General features: G+C 34.0%; 1 protein-coding gene and 1 long non-coding RNA gene across 2 annotated transcripts in view; one reads left to right on the top strand and one right to left on the bottom strand.

The window, feature by feature from the left end:
* The window catches only part of LOC145297758 (uncharacterized), an 859,574-nt gene that overhangs the window by 102,785 nt on the left and 737,814 nt on the right, over window positions 1-18,975 (top strand). The window lies entirely within an intron of this gene.
* LOC145297757 (uncharacterized) lies at window positions 10,326-12,780 on the bottom strand. The gene is made up of 2 exons (XR_013870321.1): window positions 12,526-12,780; window positions 10,326-11,993 (listed from the first exon to the last, which is right to left on the bottom strand). It is a non-coding gene; the product is annotated as an uncharacterized LOC145297757 (long non-coding RNA).

Below are 18,975 nucleotides of genomic sequence, written 5' to 3'. Positions count from 1 at the left end.
TGAATGCTTATCAGTTCAATTTTTCTGAATGGAAGAATTCAATGACGTATCTCTTCTTCTGACACACGTCCATGACAGGATTAAGGGTTCACACTGTCAATACCTGCAATAGAGAGATTAAATTTTTAAGAGCATGAATGTTTAAGTTCAACCATCAGAACAATACAATTCATTTGTGTGGAACAATAGTAGGAAGTATTACTGTCGAAAAAACCCTTAGACATTTGCGCGAGCGTGTATCTTTGGGCAGTGATATCTATCTATCTATCTATCTATCTATCTATATATATATATATATATATATATATATATATATATATAACATATTAAGTATAACAAATACAGCAGTACGTTCTTTATCAATAGCATAGTTAGGCTACTTCATGTGCGCGTCAAAGGACTCATAACACCTGCGGCATCTTCGTTTAAAAATATATATTACGCAATTTTAACCCCATTAAAATATACGAGTTAAAATAATAGCTGTTATATATATATATATATATATATATATATATATATATATATATATATATATATATATATATATATATATATATATAGTAATTTATAAAATATATATGGCGATTAAGCTACACTGAATATTCTGCGTTTCATCCAACTATAGGATTCGTCAGGCTTATGCGCGAATTCTGTCGTTGCTTCTTGTTTTTATACATGTTGAGGATTACTAGTTGGCCAATCAGCTTTCTAGTATCTATAAAAACAACACTAGCGAACTCAAAGAAAGCGGACATTCGCCGGTAGTCGAATGGAAAATAATGAGACAAGCTACCACATGCAGACATTTAGACGACCCATGTAAATTATGCCTCCATGAAAAATTTTCTATCCTGTACTTTAAAGAACCTCAAAATCTATTAAACTGTAGGCGGGAAATAGCAAACAACTGTGTTCACAAAATAAAACTTACTCTAGGATAGCGATACAAAATAGCTTTAAAATTAACAATAACAATAGAAAACAAACAAATAAATAAATTAAATAAACATGAATATACATAAACGATCACACGCATATGTGTATATATATATGTATATATATATATATGTATATATATGTGCATTATTGTGTACACATAGGTATATTTATATGTATATATATATATATATATATATATATATATAAAAAGAAGTAGAACGCCCACCTAAAACCACTAACCTAGCTCTAAAACAGATCCTTTGTTTGATAAAATGCATGCCCATTTGCTGGTAGGAAGGGGCGCGGTAGATACTAGAAAGCTGATTGGCCAACTAGAAATCCTCAACATGTATAAAAACAAGAAGCAACGACAGAATTCGCGCATAAGCCTGACGAATCCTATATTGGATGAAACGCAGAATATTCAGTGTAGCTTAATCGCCATATATATTTTATAAATTACTAACTAGCTCTACCTACTTATTGAGCACTTTTGAAGTAAATACTTAAAGTTTACGCATAAATCTATACTTTCGTATAGTAAATTTATGTGAATAAATGAAATAGTTATATATATATATATATATATATATATATATATATATATATATATATATATATATATATAGGGAGGCGCCCGGCTTTACCCGGTCGTAAAATATGTCTAGATTTCATATATATTATCATACAGACTTGATTTCAAAGTAAAAAAATAAAAAACGTATTTAGCTGCAATCAGCTAGAATCGAAACCGAAAGTAACACTGTAACACTAAAAGTTGGTGACGTTATCACTGTACCAACGTGACACGCATATGAATTAATTAAAAATTAAAAAATAAACTAACATTAATGTACAAAAAGTTTAATGATTTTTTTTTTTCAATTTGGACCCATTTTTGACCCCTTAAAATGTATTTTAGCCAGCTAAAGACCCATAAAAGTACGGTCCATAAAAAAATCTGATCATTTGAGCCCTCTAGGGCCGCTCTGCAACTTTTAGTTTCGACAGAGATAGAGTTCAAGTATATGGTGACAGACAGACAGACAGACAGACATACACATGAAGCGAGAGACAGACTGACATATAGCTTTTTATATATTAGACTTACATCCAATCTTGTCACGACTAGTAATTACATTTCATCTGCATTACAAGACCAAAACAAAAATATGCACGTGTGTATCTATCCTTCTGTCTATGAACTTTGTGTGTGTTTGTGTGTGTGTGTGTGTGTGTGTGTGTGTGTGAGAGAGAGAGAGAGAGAGAGAGGGAGAGAGAGAGAGAGAGAGTTTGTTATGGACTCGAAAACGACTGTGTTGATTTTTATGAAATTTCACAAGATTAGTTATTACTCGAAAATAAAAAAAAAAAAACATATCACCATGATCGCATTTCGACACATTACGTCGCTAAATAACTCATTTACGACTGCAAATTTCAATATTGTTTATTCTTTTTGACCATTGTCTCGTAGTCAACGCTATTTTTCTACAAAACTACATTGACATAGCCTTTAAACACAACTCGCTACACACTGTGCACAATGCTTGAAGCAAACTACATCCTCCTTATATTCCTCATGTATTCAGATAAAATGTTCTAAAAATATAACATTTCAGTATTTACTTCAGCAGTGCTGAATATGTGAGTAGAGCTAGTTTGTAAGTTATCAAAGTATATTTATGTCAAGTAAGCTTACGCGCTTCATTCCCGTGGGGAATCGTCCAGTTATGGGGATGAAACGTGAAGGTCTTCGTATAGCTTAATTGATATAAATATATTTTCATAAATTATATATATATATATATATATATATATCTGGAGCAGAGACTTGGACCACGTATGCACGTCACGAGAAAAGACTGAACGTCTAACATCGCCGATGCTTACGACGTATCATGGACATCAATTGTTGGGATAGAATCACCAACGAAGAGGTGCTAAGACGTGCCGGCAGCCGCTCCTTGTTCCAGACACTCAAGATCCGACGATCGAGATGGCTTCGACATCTGCGCAGAATGCCCGATGGCTGTCTCCCTAAGGATATCCTCTACAGCGAACTGGCAAATGGAACAAGAAGCCGCGGTCTCCCGGTGCTGCGCTTTAAAGACGTGGCCAAACGGGATCTGATCGCTCTTGGCATCGATGTGAATGTGTGGGAAAAACTAGCCGAAGATAGACCAGAGGCGTGCCTTGAGTGAAGGTGACGAAGGACTTCAGAACCTTTGGTTCGAGAGGCTGGCACAGAGAAGAAAAAACTAGTGACTACGTTTACTGTTGTTTGCATTAATCTTTCGTAGATTGCTTTCCATTATATATATATATATATATATATATATATATATATATATATATATATATATATATATATATATATATTTGTCTTAAAACGGTTGAATTTAGAAACGACGTTTTCGTTCTTTTTCGAACGAGAAATAGCCGTTAAATTACAAATGAGCATCATAGCGTTTCTCCTCATAACGTCTCATATCCTTTGAATTCTTATTCTCTCTTAGAATAAATAATATCGTTAGAATTCAAAGGATTAGACTGTTAAAGACGCGTTTCTCATTTTTATTTACTGTTTAATTTTTAATTTTTCGTTTGTATGTATATATGTACTGTGTGCATGTGTGTATGTGCGTACTTATATGTTTATATATTTAAGACTGACGTGACACCTTCTCATTGGCTATACCTCCTTCTCCTCCTCCTTCTTCTCCTCCTCCTCCTCCTCTACCTTCCTTCCTTTTCCATTCCCCTTTTCCCCGTGCATCCTCATACTTTCACTACACCGATGAAGACTGAAGGATCGGTCGAAAATTATGTACTTATGAAAAAAGTTTTTTAATTTTTTTTTTCATAATATTATTATTTTGTATTCCTGCACGTCACCAATTAAAAACAAATAAAGAAAAGTTATAAGCTTTTATACTTTTCGCATTCTTTTTTATTAATATATATATATATATATATAGTGTTTTAGACAAGGTCTATAAGAACAAGGAGTAAATATTTTTCGTGCATAAAAGTTGTCCATGGACACACGTGTTTCTGGGTATCATCTGTCGTCAGCATGACTAAAGTTTAACATCTAGAAACATGCATGGATAACTTTTATGCACATAAACGATCGTACAGGAAACGATCGTACATGAAAATAAATTGATTTTATTATGTTTTCCCCTCTGTAAACTTGATAATTCACAATTATTAAAACCTCATCTTATATATATATATATATATATATATATATATATATATATATATATATATATATATATATATATATATATATATATATATATATATAATCAATTCACGTGCAATCACTTTTTTCTTTACCCTATTCCCTCTGCTTCACTTTTTGTTACCAAGGAAGGTCTTTGACTTACTTGTAGTTTCATCAAATACTTCTGCAAGCAAAATCCGATTCCGCGTTTTGCTAAATCCTACCCTCTTATGAGAAGGAAAGTATTTCTTCGAAACTCCACGGCTTAAGGACTATCCACTTATTTAGTGTTTCCTTTTTCAAATTAAATATGTTTTTAACTCTTTTTCAAAGTGTTTTTAACATGTTTTATTAACTATTTGCTCTTATATATATATATATATATATATATATATATATATATATATATATATATATATATATATATATATATGAGAGAGAGAGAGAAACAGACGGACAGAAACGATGACCGAGACACACACACACACACACACACAAACACACACACACATATATATATATATATATATATATAGAGAGAGAGAGAGAGAGACAGACAGACAGACAGAAAGAGAGAGCGATAGACAGACAGAAACAATGACCGACACACACACACACGCACACACACGTACACACAAATATATATAGAGAGATAAATAGAAAGAGAGAGAAACGATAATCGACACGCGACACACACACGATTCCAACACATATACACACACACATATATATATAAAGAGAGAAAGATAGAAAGAGAGAAAGATAGACAGACAGAAACAATGACCGACACACACACACACACATATATATATATATATATATATATATATATATAGAAAGAGAGAGAGAGAGAGCGAGAGAAGCAGAAAGAGAGAGAAACGATGACCGACAAACACACACACACACACACACACACACACACACACACACACATATATATATATATATATATATATATATATATATATATATATATATATAAAGAGAGAGAGAAACGGTAACTAACTCTCACACACACATATGTATGACAATTTTGGAAAGCATGCCCCAACGCGCTTATCACTCATTAGGTTTCGCTATTTCCAGTTAAACCTGACTACACAGTGACATGAGCATTCTTGTGACAGTTTTCTGAATCTTACTACTTCCGTGTTGCCGTATGCCAAATTGGAAGCGAGTGTTACGTTTTTGACACTGTCACTAGTAGGCTGCTTTACAGGATTAACAGACTCTCTCTGATTGGATTTTTCCTTTGTTTCTTTCTACAAAATGTGTTGCCTCGACCGCAGCTGAGAATTTCTATCTATCCCTGTATGATAACCCTTTCGAGTATTAGTATAGTGTAATGTTCCTGAATGGTCACACATCTGCTACTGGCCATTTTCAACGTTGCTTGGCTTCCATGATATGAGAATCAGCGTGTTAATGTAATTATTACGTATATACGACTGCCAATTTATCCACATAAAAAAACGGTCTTGAAGGGTCCCTATCTAGATAGGCATCACTAAAAACACACACACACACACACACACACACACACACACACACACACACACACACACGAATAAGTCATAACCACAGCAGGAAACCGTGCATCTATAGAATAAATCCAAATTCTGTGTGGTCAAACTCCAAACTAAACTAATTTCTCTTATTTCTACTCTACAGAATCTCTTTTATTCATCTACTAGTATGGGTGCTCGGCGTTGCCCGGGTGTTTGGAGGTGTATGTTGAGCAAAAAAAAATAAATAAATAAAAAGCGGTAAATTTTTTGTAACTTTGACCCCTATTATAGCCCCTAAACATTTATTGTTTTGAACTCTAGTCAAGTAATTAAGTTCGATCCATGTCCAAGGAACCTTATACCTAAAAATTTCAAGTGTTTATACCCAAAATTGTCGGAGGAGTTTGGTAGAGTTCTCAAAGGTCAAATCGTTGAACTTTGACCACTTAACAGCCAAATTTCTGGCCGAAAATCGATTAAAAAGTTTTTCCCAAATCCCAGTACCCTGTATATAAAATTTCGAGTCTGTAGACTGAAAATTGACAGAGATATTGTGTAGGAAAATGCACACAGACACACACACAGACACGTTCACTTTTATAGATATATAGATATTACAAACATGCAACTCACGAAACATGCAGTCCCTAGCATGCTTACATTTGAAGACTGGTTGTGGTTGTCTTATAAGACAGTTTTAATGGAACTAATCCACTTCATCCTTACGATGTGAGAAGACCGACCTTAGGCTGATGTATGCGATGGCCTATAAATGTTTTGCCTGTTTTCACACCCATTAGCATAATATAATCCCAATTATGGACAGGTTCGCGTTGTTAAATATGTATTACACCTCGGGGACGGCAAGGCTTATTTGTTAATATTCTGCTTTGTGGATTCAATTCTGTTATCAATACCACACGTACCCGTGTGTACGTAATCTTCTTTTCTTACGTTCTTTTTTATTTCAATACTAGCATGGTTATTTGGTGTTACCTGGGAGCATCGAAGGCAAAATACTAAATTCCTTTAAACATTTCTTTCTAGATATCTCCAGCTCTCTCTCTTCCCCCCCTCTCTCTCTCTCTCTCTCTCTCTCTGTATGCCATATACACCTCTCTATATCTTTATATATCCCCTCTCAACCGCCTCTCCCTTATCTCGTTATCTTTCCTCATCATATTATTCATACAATCTCTCTCTCATATATATATATATATATATATATATATATATATATATATATATATATACACACACACACACACACACATATATATATATATATATCGGTTTTTATTAATTTCAATGATAATTAAATTCGGTGTGAATTATCTACTCCTAGAAATTCGGTTCGTAGTCTCCCTTACATCAGATTAATCGCCCAATATTTTAATGTAAACAAATATATATATATATATATATATATATATATATATATATATATATATATATATATATATATAAAATACGAGTTTTTTTTTTCGGTTATCTTTTTTATAGATCTTTCACATATTTAAACTGGCAAAAGTTATGGGCCATTAACTTATGCTAAATTGATAGCTGAATATAGTTAAATATGTGCTCATCGTTGCATTAAATTCTATTAACACATTTGCTCTAGAAGTTTGTTCAGAAACAACCGGGTCGATCTGACTGAAAAGCTGTAGGAATCTTTGTTATGATAAAGTGAGTAGGACTAAGTATTATGGTATCTATTCGATAGACAGTTCGGGATTAATAGTTATTTATAGAGGACTAAGCTGGGTGCCCGGATTTGCTCGGGTGTTTGGAGGTGTGTTGAACAAAAATAAAGTGGTAGTAGGCAAGCCGGCTCGAACCCGTACCGCGAAGGAGGAAAAGAACATAAAAAAGACGCGACGCCCATCGCCAAACCGGAAGTGACTAAGGTTTAAACTAAGGCTAGTTAATCGAAAAGAGGCGATGATTTTTGAAAATATCAGCGAAAAAAGCGACCCCCCTCCCTGTAGAAAAGTGCCCAGTTGAGAGTGAAGGAATTAATTTTTTTAGTCAATTTTTCGATATTTGTCGTCCGAAAGGTCGAGCTTCAAAATGATACCGATCTCGTGAAAAAAAAATGATTAGAGTTATTACTTGGCCTATGTTCCTTGTGACGTAATCTGCTAAAACGTGTTAAGTCTACGTGTGTAAACGTGGCTAACGTTACAGGATTAGTATTCTAGATCCAGTTTTTTTTCTCGGGAACTACTGAGCTGATCTGGTTGAAATTTTCTATGAACCTTTGTTATGATAAGAGGCAGCGAACTAAGTATGATGGTATCCGTTCGATGCACAATTAATGATTAACAAAAACCAATAGAGATTTGTATTTAATGTAAAAATAAGCACCAATTTAATCATATTGAATAATTAATTTAGCATTAAGCACTCATTAAAGGGCTCTGATTTAACGGACTAAAAATCTTTTCTTTTTTTATAATTTAGAAAAATGTTGTAATTTTATATTCGTCATTAATTATTTATCCATTTATTTATTTATTGCGGAACTTATCTTTTAGTTGTTATTTCGTGACGTTTCGGTCAACTATTTCTCTGGCCTTCGTCAGGTGAAACAACGACTACAAGAGGAGGATAATAGTCCGCAATAAAAGAAAATGGATAATAATACAAATTACTCATCTCAAGAGAATTCCAAGTAATTCATTAATATTTGTTTTTAATTGTTTATAACTTTATAATATAATTATATTTGTTTAATTAATAATTAATCTTAATCTTAAATTTAAAATGTGTTGAAAATAAAATAAACATATTCTAATATATATATATATATATATATATATATATATATATATATATATATATATATATGTATGTATGTATGTATATATGTAAAAAAAAGTTGATTTGATTATTTATAAATAAGTCAACAATTTTTTTTTTAAATTAGTTGACAAAAAAAAAACAAAAAAAAAAACGCCTAAAATATAAACTTAAAATGTGAGTTTAGAAAGAAATTCCATTGTCCCCGTGCTTCTTAAAAGTATACTAATACTTATAGCCTAAAATATAATTGTGGCTTCTTTTTTTTTTTTTAATAAAACAGATTCGTAATTCTCGATTTCAGGACCTAGCGAAGTGGATACTTTCTATCAAAAAAAAAAAAAAAAAAAAAGAACGCATAACGAACGAGCACCTTACAACAGATGAACAAACACCTGCAAGTGCTCGCTTAAAACGGCACCTACAACATTTGAATTTAAATTACTTATGTCTGACGGAACAAGAGCACGCTACCCCCGTGAAGTAAGTAAAGGGTTCCGCTCGAAATTCCGTCCAAATTCCCGCGTTCGACAGAAACATTCCCGAGTTCGACAAGATACACCTGAATAAGGTCGAAGGTTACATCGACTGAAACATTGTGAAAACCACACTCAAGATGAAAACAGTAGTCCGAATATTCCAAATAATACGAATAACCAATCCTCATCTCAAAAATTCAGAAACGTCATTTGAATTTCTATTTGAATAATATTTGCTATTGCAGGAGCAATTACTACTACTGCTACCGTTGCAACTCAGAAATTGAATTGTTTCTTCTGATGCTATATTCTATCGTGGCTCCATTCACCGAATGCGTTACGATTGTATCACGCTTCTTCCGCGACTAGTTTTACTATTACGGTGGCCTTGAAATGCCACAAAATACTCGACTTAGTGACAACAGGCCGGGCGTATCAACTCCGCTGTTCAGCTCGAACGCACCTGTCTTTATGTTGAGTTTATCTCGGGGTCAATCAGCTGAAAACCTTTTAGTTCTAGATGTAAGTTCGGAAATATTTCAATAATATTATCATTACTTATTAAGATGCGCCCATTTTATCTGAGCGTTTTATGATGGAAATGCAATTCTAAACTTAAAGTGTGATTAAACGAAGAAATTCGTATTATTTAAATTATCAAGTACTTTATACTCTACGCCACGGATCCTTATATATATATATATATATATATATATATATATATATATATATATATATATATGTGTGTGTGTATATATATGTGTGTATATATATATGTGTATGTATATATATATATATATATATATATATATATATATATATATACTCGCAGGGAGACCCGACATTGCCCGGGATTGAATAATGATCAACAAATGTTTCACTGTCATCGAAATCGGTGAACTCGCTCATTTTTCAATCAAATCGATCGATTGTCTGTTCTAGTTTGGGACTCATCACGGTATACCGAGAGAAAGCTTCCCATGCCTCTACGCAGTGACTTCGTCCAAAATACATTTTATTCTACATTGCACTGTAGAGAACCTACTACTGATTTTATAAAATTATCAAAGAATTACGCTTCGCCAAGGTTCATGAGTTTGTTGGGTGGACGAGGCAGCCAACGAGAATTGTCGCCCCAGAAAAGACAACACGGTTCCGTTTCCGCTTGATGGAATCCGGTTTTTTTTTTTGCCGATCATTTACTAGTTGGCAAGTGGGGTACAAATCCGAAGACCGAGAGGAGTCTACTATCGTGCCTGAAAGTGACACGATGTCCAACAGCGAGATCGGACATGTGCTGCTGTACAACTCATGCTCTCTACCAATCCAAATTATGACAACAGGACCATTGCCATCACTCTCAAAATGCATCGCTGAATTACCACGAATAAGAAGGACGTCCCAGGCTGATGAAAAACAAAGTTTCCGGCCACAAGTCAATACTAAAGTATACCTGGATGTGTTGAAGAGTATGGTTATCACCTGGTGCAATTAGTTGACCGCTGGCAGACCCTGGGTGTGGCAGCAGGACTCAGTGCCAGCCCACAAGTTCAAAGAGACCCAGGCTTGGTTTCGGGAGTGCTACAACTTTGAACCATTCTCTCACTGGTTCCCTTTCTACCCCGACTTTAATCCGCTGTCTATTTGTCATACGTTGAGAACATCACCAATATGACCTCCTACAAAACCAAAGCCAGCCATCTGCTGAGTATTCGCCGAGCTTTCGCCGGCGCTTGTGGAAAAGGCATGCTCCCAGTTCCGGACCCGTATCGAGACAATGATTGAAGCTGAAGGCGGCTACATTGAATAGATGTCAGCTCTGCTACATAATGAAGTCACCATGAATTGACTTTTTAGATAAAAGTTTTAAATTAAAGCTGCAGTGTTGATTTCTTTAGGGCGACTCTTTATCGTCCCACCCTGTATAATAGTATTTATATAAAAAGACTGACAGTAGCAAGATAGCGACTGTGAGATAGAAGATGCACCGTATACTCTCCCCCACGTACCTACTGCAAATAGCGCCTATTCTCCCCCGTTGTGTTTTTATCTATTCAATGGATTTTTCTGTTTTCAATGTATAAAATTTCGAGTTCAATGAAATAAAGCCTTTTTTACCAAATGAACATGGTAAAACAATGTAACGGTGGTGTTACGCCCGAACTGTGTCTGTTACAGTTCAAACCTCTACGCTGTCCGACACCATTTAAAAGGAATAAACAAAGATAAATAAATAAATCCGGGTCGACATTTTTTTCTCTTGTTTAACAAAAGCATTCATTCTCGTTATTCTCGTTGCCCTCTCGATGCCACATCTAACCTGACACGCGTTTCTCTTTCTTCCAACAACACGCTGACTACAGCCGCCCTCTTCCCGTCTTCACTTTACACGTCCGTCTCCTTCGACGCCTACTTTTTTCTTCTCGCTCACACTTCCTAATTTGCATACGCATTCAAACACTACTCCTGCTGCTAATGCAATCGCTTGCCATCCATCCTTCGGCCGCTACTGATATTTTACCACGTGCTCATACGCACTCTGTTACAAATCTTCCATCGAAATATCTTGCTTTATATTTACTCACATCTCTATGTCCTTATTTCTACTAGCACACCGACATGCTTATCCAAATTTCCGTAAACAATTTAACATAAATACAGTCATATATGAAAATAAAAGCAGGTATGATATCATATCATTATTGAAAAAAGAGAAAGAAAACCTGTGTGGCCTTTTTGAAAATATTCACAACGTTTCGTCCACATTTTCGGGGGACTTCCTCAGGAGAATGAAAAGGATGATTAAAGAAAATAAAATACACCAAAGATGAGTCGCGAGCGAATAGACGGCAAAAATTAGAAGAAGAAAAAAAGAAGAAAGAAAAAAATTTCATCGATTTCATCTTTGCTATATTTTATTTTCCCCAGTCATCCTGACCATTCTCCTGAGGAAGTAGCCCGAAAATGGAAACGAGACTTTGAGAATTTTCTAAAAAGCCACAGTTTTATGTATATTTATTTGTCCTGCCTTGATAGAGTTTAAAATAGACTTCGTAGCCTCGTAGGAGATGTCCTTTTCTCCTCCTTGCAACCTCTATCTCACAGAAGAGATGTTGCGAGTTTGTCTCTGATGTATCGTTATTTTCATGGAAAGTGTACAACTGAGCTTCAATCTATGGTTCCCCCCCTCGCCAAACTTTCACAAGAAACACTCGTCTAGCTGTTAACACTATCAATAATTTCCCCCACTCTTTATCTGTGCCTAAACCTAAACGTAGATTCCATGAACAAAGCTTCTTTCTTAGAACTGCACGCCTGTGGAATTGTCTTCCGTTTTCCTGCTTTCCGGCTGACTACACTATGGATGTGTTCAAGTCTAAAGTAAATAAGTTCTTGATGAGCCGTTCCATATAAGTTATTAAATTTAACAAATTTTCATTACTAAAGATTACTATATTGACCAATTTCTACTGTACACTCTTTAACCCTTATCCTTGAGTGGCCTCTGGGCCTTGATAATGTGGTGGTGCCTTTGTAAAAAAAAAAAAAAAATAACGACATTCTTAAGTACTTTAGTTTTCAATCCGGAAACACCTACATTAATTAGGTTAGATGAGAGGTTAACACCTGTACCAGAGACATGAATTGCTTCCGAAACCAGGGTACTTCTGCAGTTCAAATCCCGTTTTTCTACGAGTCTTGCTCGACAACGCCCGGCGGATGACGAAAACCGTCGGATTATACCGAGCGAACGGAAGTCAATACAAAAACGAAAAAGTAAAAAAAAAAAATAATAAAAGAAACAAACTACCGTAATAATTTCATAAATCTTATTGGTTTTATTTTTTTTTTATAACTGGCCACTGTGTTTTTTCTGTTCTTTGTTTTTTTTTCTTCTTTTTTTTTGCAATAAGAGCTTTGTTTATTTTTTATTTATTTATTTTTTTTTTACAAGGGTGTCACCACTTATCAAGGCCCAGAGGCCACTCGAGGACAAGGGTTAATAGGTATACATTAGTCATTGTGATTTTAGCATAGTAAACAGTGGGAATTTTGAAACTTGGATTATTTAGGGGGACGATTCAATTAGAACTTGTTCACATTGGACTTTTTCTTTTTTTTTTTCATATGTATCAACTCATTATCAAGGCCAAGAGGCCACTCAAGGATAAGGGTTAAAGAGTGTACAGTAGAAATTGGACAATATAATAATCATTAGTAATGAAAATTTGTTAAATTTGATAACTTATATGGAACGGCTCATCAAGAACTTATTTATGTTAGACTTGAACACAACCATATTGTAGTCAGCCGGAAAGCAGGAAAACGGAAGACAATTTCACAGGCGTACAGTTCTAATAAAAAAAGCTTTGTTCATGGAATCTACGTTTAGGTTTAGGCACAGATTTGAATTCGTGCACAAATTACTGCACCTCCAGCCGAAATAGTCGGTTACGTTTCGTAGTTTTTGACGACATTTTGTGCACATCTTCTCTATTGCTAGCAACTGGTTTTTGGAATTGTTCAGTTTCCTTCCTTGTCACAAGATTAAAGACTTATTGCTTGAAGCGCAATGATACTCTGCCCTTTCTTTTCTTTTCTTTTTTTTTGTTTTTGTTTTTGAAACTCTTTCCTTTCTTTCTTTTTTCTTCAAATTTTTGCGGCCTGTTCGCTCGCAATCCTTTTGTCTCACTCTGTATGATCCGGCGATTTTCGTCGTCCGCTGCGGGTTGCCGAGCGAGACTCGGAGAAAAACGGGATTTAAACTGCAGAAGTACCGAAACCAGTAACACGAAAGGGATTTTTTTTTTTAATACAAGTTCGATTAGAGCTGCTCCTATAGATTGTTCGATCATATATCGACCATCTTTGATTAATGGGGAACGAAAAAAGTTGAGCTAATGTAACCTTGTCCGGGGAACCAACACGTTGTAGCCTGTGTCGCAAAGTGAACAAAGAATAAAAAAGAACTTCAACTCGTTTTTTTCTTTTGTTGTTGTACGACGACATTTATTTGTCCATTCTTTCTTTACCGCTGTGAGGTCTCTTACGTGATCGTCTTCTCGGGCGTCATTCACTCCTCTAACGTGATCTACTTTTGAAAGTATTTATTTTTCCCTATCGGTGACATCATTTCGCAAGCATTTGCATACGCGCGTCCGCACTATGTAACACAAAGACAAAAAATCAATAAATATACAATCGATCATTTAAAAATTGATTTTGTTGGGTAATAGTAAAAGTAACGGTGGTTTCTTTGGTATAAGCGAGTTAAAGCAATTGATGATCAATCTATCTATCTATATCTATCTTCTATATTCCTATAAATTCGGTTTTCTGTTGTGTGTATCGATATTCATATTAAAAACTCTCTTTTCTGTTTATTTAAAAAGAAAATACAGTTTTCTTATATATGGGTTGTGGAATTGCATTCACTAACAAAAGATCTAGCTAATTTGCATATTCTTTTAAACATTCATTTTAATTAATTCCCTATTAGTTGCTTCGGTTTTTTAATGTGATAATCATCTTTAGTTAACTATTACCTGTAATTATATTCATGCAGATATTCTATATGATTTATACTTGCATAATATTTGCGAAAAAAGTTTACAGTAAACACAAAATTGTTTCCTTATATATTTATGTATACGTTATATATTTATGTATACGTATATATTTTTGTTAAGCAAATCTATCTATTTATCTATATATCTATAAAAGTGAACGTGTCTGTGTATCTGTGTATTTGTGTATTTGTCTGTCTGTGTGTCTGTGTACATTTCCCTACGCAATAATTCTGTCAATTTTTAGTATACAGACTCGAAATTTAATATACAGGGTACTGAGATATGGGAAAATCTATGTGATCGGCTTTGGCCAGAAATGTGGTGATTAAAGGGTCAAAGTTCAACGATTTGACCTTTGAGAACTCTACCAAACTCCTCCGAAAATTTTGGGTCTAAACAATTGAAATTTTAGATATAGATTACTTGGACATGGATCTAACTTAACAACTTGATTTAAGCCCAAAACAATAAATTTTAAGGGGTCATAATAGGGGTCAAAGTTAAAAAAAATTGACCTCTGCGGTCTCTTCCAAATTACTCAGACAATTTCTGGTCTAAATATTTGAAATTTTACATAAAGGGTATTTAGAGATAGGGCAAGCTTTTTCATCAGTTTGGGTCGAAAATTTTTAGTTACCAATATATAAATGTATGTATGTATGTCTGTTTGTATGTCTGCCTTAAACTTTCAATAGAGGCGACGGATTTTACCAAGATCAGCATTGTTTTAAAGTTCGACCTTTCATACGACAAATATCGAAAAATTTGGTTAAAAACATTAATATTTTCCCCTTCAACTAGGCACTTTTCTACAGGGGGGGGGGCTCACTTTTTTCGCCGATATTTTTGAAAGCTATCCTCTCCTTTAGATTGTCTAGACTTATTTTTTTAAAAATGTCTCTTCCGGTTTGGCGGTGGTCGTAACAGCATAAACGTTAGGTTTTACCCCGTTATTTTCCTTCTCTGCGGTACGGGTTCGAGTCTTCCTTCCTACTATCACTTTTTTTTTTTTTTTTTTTTTGCTCAACATACACATTCAAACACCTCGGGCAAGGCCAGGCTGAAATGCTGGTATATCTATAAAAGTGAACGTGTCTGTGTGTCTGTGTACATTTCTCTACGCAATAACTCTGTCAATTTTTAGTCTACAGACTCGAAATTTGATATACAGGGTACTGAGATTTGGGGAAATCTATGTGATCCATTTTCGGCCAGAAAGTTGGCTGTAAACGGGTCAAAGTTCAACAATTTGAACTCTAACAAACTCCTCCGAGAATTTGGGGTCTAAGCACTTGAAATTTTAAATAGAGATTCCTTCGAAATGGATCTAACTTAATAACTTGATTAAAGCCCTTAAAAATACATTTTTAGGGGTCTCAATAGGAGTCAAAGTTTAAAAAATTGACCGTTTTTTTTTTTTTTTTTGCTCAGCATATACCTCACACCCGGGCAACGCCATGCTAGTATATATATATATATATATATATATATATATATATATATATATATATATATATATATATATATATAAGTGAACGTGTCTGTGTTTGTGTCTGTATCTGTCTGTGTGTGTACATTTTCCAATGCAATTACGCTGTCAATTTTCAGTATACAGACTCGAAATTTGATGTACAGAATACTGAGATTTTGGAAAATCTATGTGATCGGTTTTCGCCCAGAAAATTCATTGTTAAGAGGTCAAAATTCAACGATTTGACCTTTGAGAACTCTACCAAGCTCCTCCGAGAATTTTGTGTCTAAACGCTTGACATTTTAGGTATAGGTTCCTTGGACATGGATCTAATTTAATAACTTGATTTGAGCCCAAAACAATAAATGTTAAGGGGTCATAATAGGGGTCAAAGTTTAAAAAATTGAGGCTTTTTTTTTTTTTTTGCTCAACATACACCTCCAAACACCACTTTGATCGATCGTCGGAATAAAAAAAACATGACTTTTGGAACGTCCCTCATATACAAAGTTTCAGTTTTATTTTATCAAAATATTTTCTATTCATTGGGCGGTTAAGGGGGGGGGGACGGTCGACCGGCTTTGGTCGGTCGTAAAATACGCTTAAATATGATATTTTAATTTGTCCAGATTTCATATATATTATTATGTAGTGATTTCAAAAATGAAAAAAAAAAGTATTTAGGTGATATCAGTTAGAAGTGAAACCGAAAGCAAAGCTGTAACATTCAAAGCTGGTGACGTTACCACTGTACTAACATGACACGCATATGAAGTGAGAAAAAATAAAATTAAAAATAAACTAAGATGAAAGTACAAAATGCATAACGATGTTTTTTTTTCAATTGTGACCCATATTTACCTTTTAAAAACTATTTTAATCGGCTAAAGACCCATAAAAGAACGGCCAATGAATAATCCAATTATTTCAATCCCCTAGCGCCGCTCTGCGACTTTTAGTTTCGGTGGAGATAGAGTTTGGAAATATGGAGACAGACAGACAGACAGACAAACAAACAAACAAACAAACAGACATATAACCTTTTAAATATTTCTATTTCTCTCAATTCGTTTTGAAATGAATTCGTTTTACGATTTCTTTTAAGAACGATTCAATAGCATTTTGGAAGGAGATCTATTTCATTGTTGTTTCTTAAAGTTATTTTATTTTTTTTTTTTTTTGCGATGAAATGATAATTAGAAATATTGAAATTCTTGAATTTGGAAGAATAATAGAACTAAAATTTCAACAGAAACCATTCCGTCTCTAAAAGATGAAGAGCGTATGTTGGTTACTCGAGTCTAGTGATTCCTAACCGCGGTCCGTGGACCACCGATGTTCTAAAATAGACTTTACGTTGCCAATAGATTGTCCAGGTTATCAAACATATGAAGTTACTTTGTACGGTTTTTAAAGTCAGATATAAGTAGCATTTACTGTGAAAAACTAAATTTTGATTCTCACTTGCCAATTACTATTTGTTATTTTTGTAGCGTGTTATTGGCAATATAAGTGCGTATTTTATTTTATTTAAAATATTTAATCCGACACAGAGATATGCTAACATGAAATATGTTAAGTAATCACCTGAAAAAAAACAAAAAACAAGAAGGTTAGATTTCATGTTCCCTCAGTGGAAAAAAAGGGGGGAAAAATATGAAAATGACTTCATTTAATTCCGGTCAACGCTAACGAGATGCATTTTGTTAAATACTAATGCTGATTGCACATTTCAGAATAAAGGGCCACACTAATAAAACGATCAGAGTAAAAAGATTTTTCAAAGTGGGTTAACAAATATAATTTAAAAAATAATTACTAGCGCAGGAGGAGGGCGGCTTTTCTCGATTGTAAAATACACTTATATATGATATTTTTATTGGTTCAGATTTTGTATATATTATAATCGAGTCGTGATTTCAAAAAGAAAAAAAAATTGGATGCCATCAGCTAGAATCGAAACCGAAATCTACACTAGCTTTCAAAGCTGGTGACGTTACCACTGTGCCAATGTTACACGCATATGAATGTTCCATACTCCCACTCATTTGAGGTCCCTAGCTCCGCTCTGCGACTTTTAGTTACGGTAGAGGTAGAGTTTGAAAATATAGAGACAGACAGACAAACAGACATAGTACCGTTTATATATAAGATTAAATCCAGTTTATACCCAGTGACATTTTCTTATTTAAAATCCCAAATTTAATGTTGAAGATATACAAACGCCTTTACTGCCAGAATGAGCTCGTTCGAAATGGATATAAATCGTCTATATTATTAGGTTGGTGCAAAAAATAATGTCGTTTTACACACACACACACACACACACACACACACACACACACACACACACACACACACACACATACATATATATATATATATTGAGTAAAATGATTCATAATTTATAATTAAAAATCGGTTTCAAAAAGAAAAACAAACAAAATCAATAAAGTGTACGATCGTTTCGGAAACGATGTTTTTATTGACACAGACAATACGTCTTGAACAATAATTTTATCATTTGATTTCATAAAACAAAGTCTCCTCATCAGCAAAAAGAGTGGCGGGGGTTGTAAAGAACCCAAAATAAAACTAGCATTTTTTAAGTAAGGCAAATATCACTGGAAAATATTTAAAAATATAAAGAAAATAAGTTTCTCTCTCTCTCTCTCTCTCTCTCTCTCTCTCTCTATATATATATATATATATATATATATATATATATATATATTATAGTGTTATAATGGAATAATTCTAGGAGGAAATCCGGGTATGAGAGCTCAATGTGGTAAACAGAGCAATAACATAAAAATATAACACGGAAATTACATAATTGTCGATGCAATAATTTATTTCAACCTTATGGTATTTTCAAGAATCTAAACTTTTATTTCTTTCTTTATTTCAGTATCAAAAATGTAATTGTCTAGTTTAGATGCTTGATAATACCATAAGGTTGAAA

The sequence above is a fragment of the Euprymna scolopes genome, chromosome 18, assembly GCF_053919585.1.
Source record: "Euprymna scolopes isolate OS-2025 chromosome 18, ASM5391958v1, whole genome shotgun sequence".
Taxonomy (NCBI): Eukaryota; Metazoa; Mollusca; class Cephalopoda; order Sepiida; family Sepiolidae; genus Euprymna; species Euprymna scolopes.
This window is presented reverse-complemented; position numbering and strand designations above follow the sequence as displayed.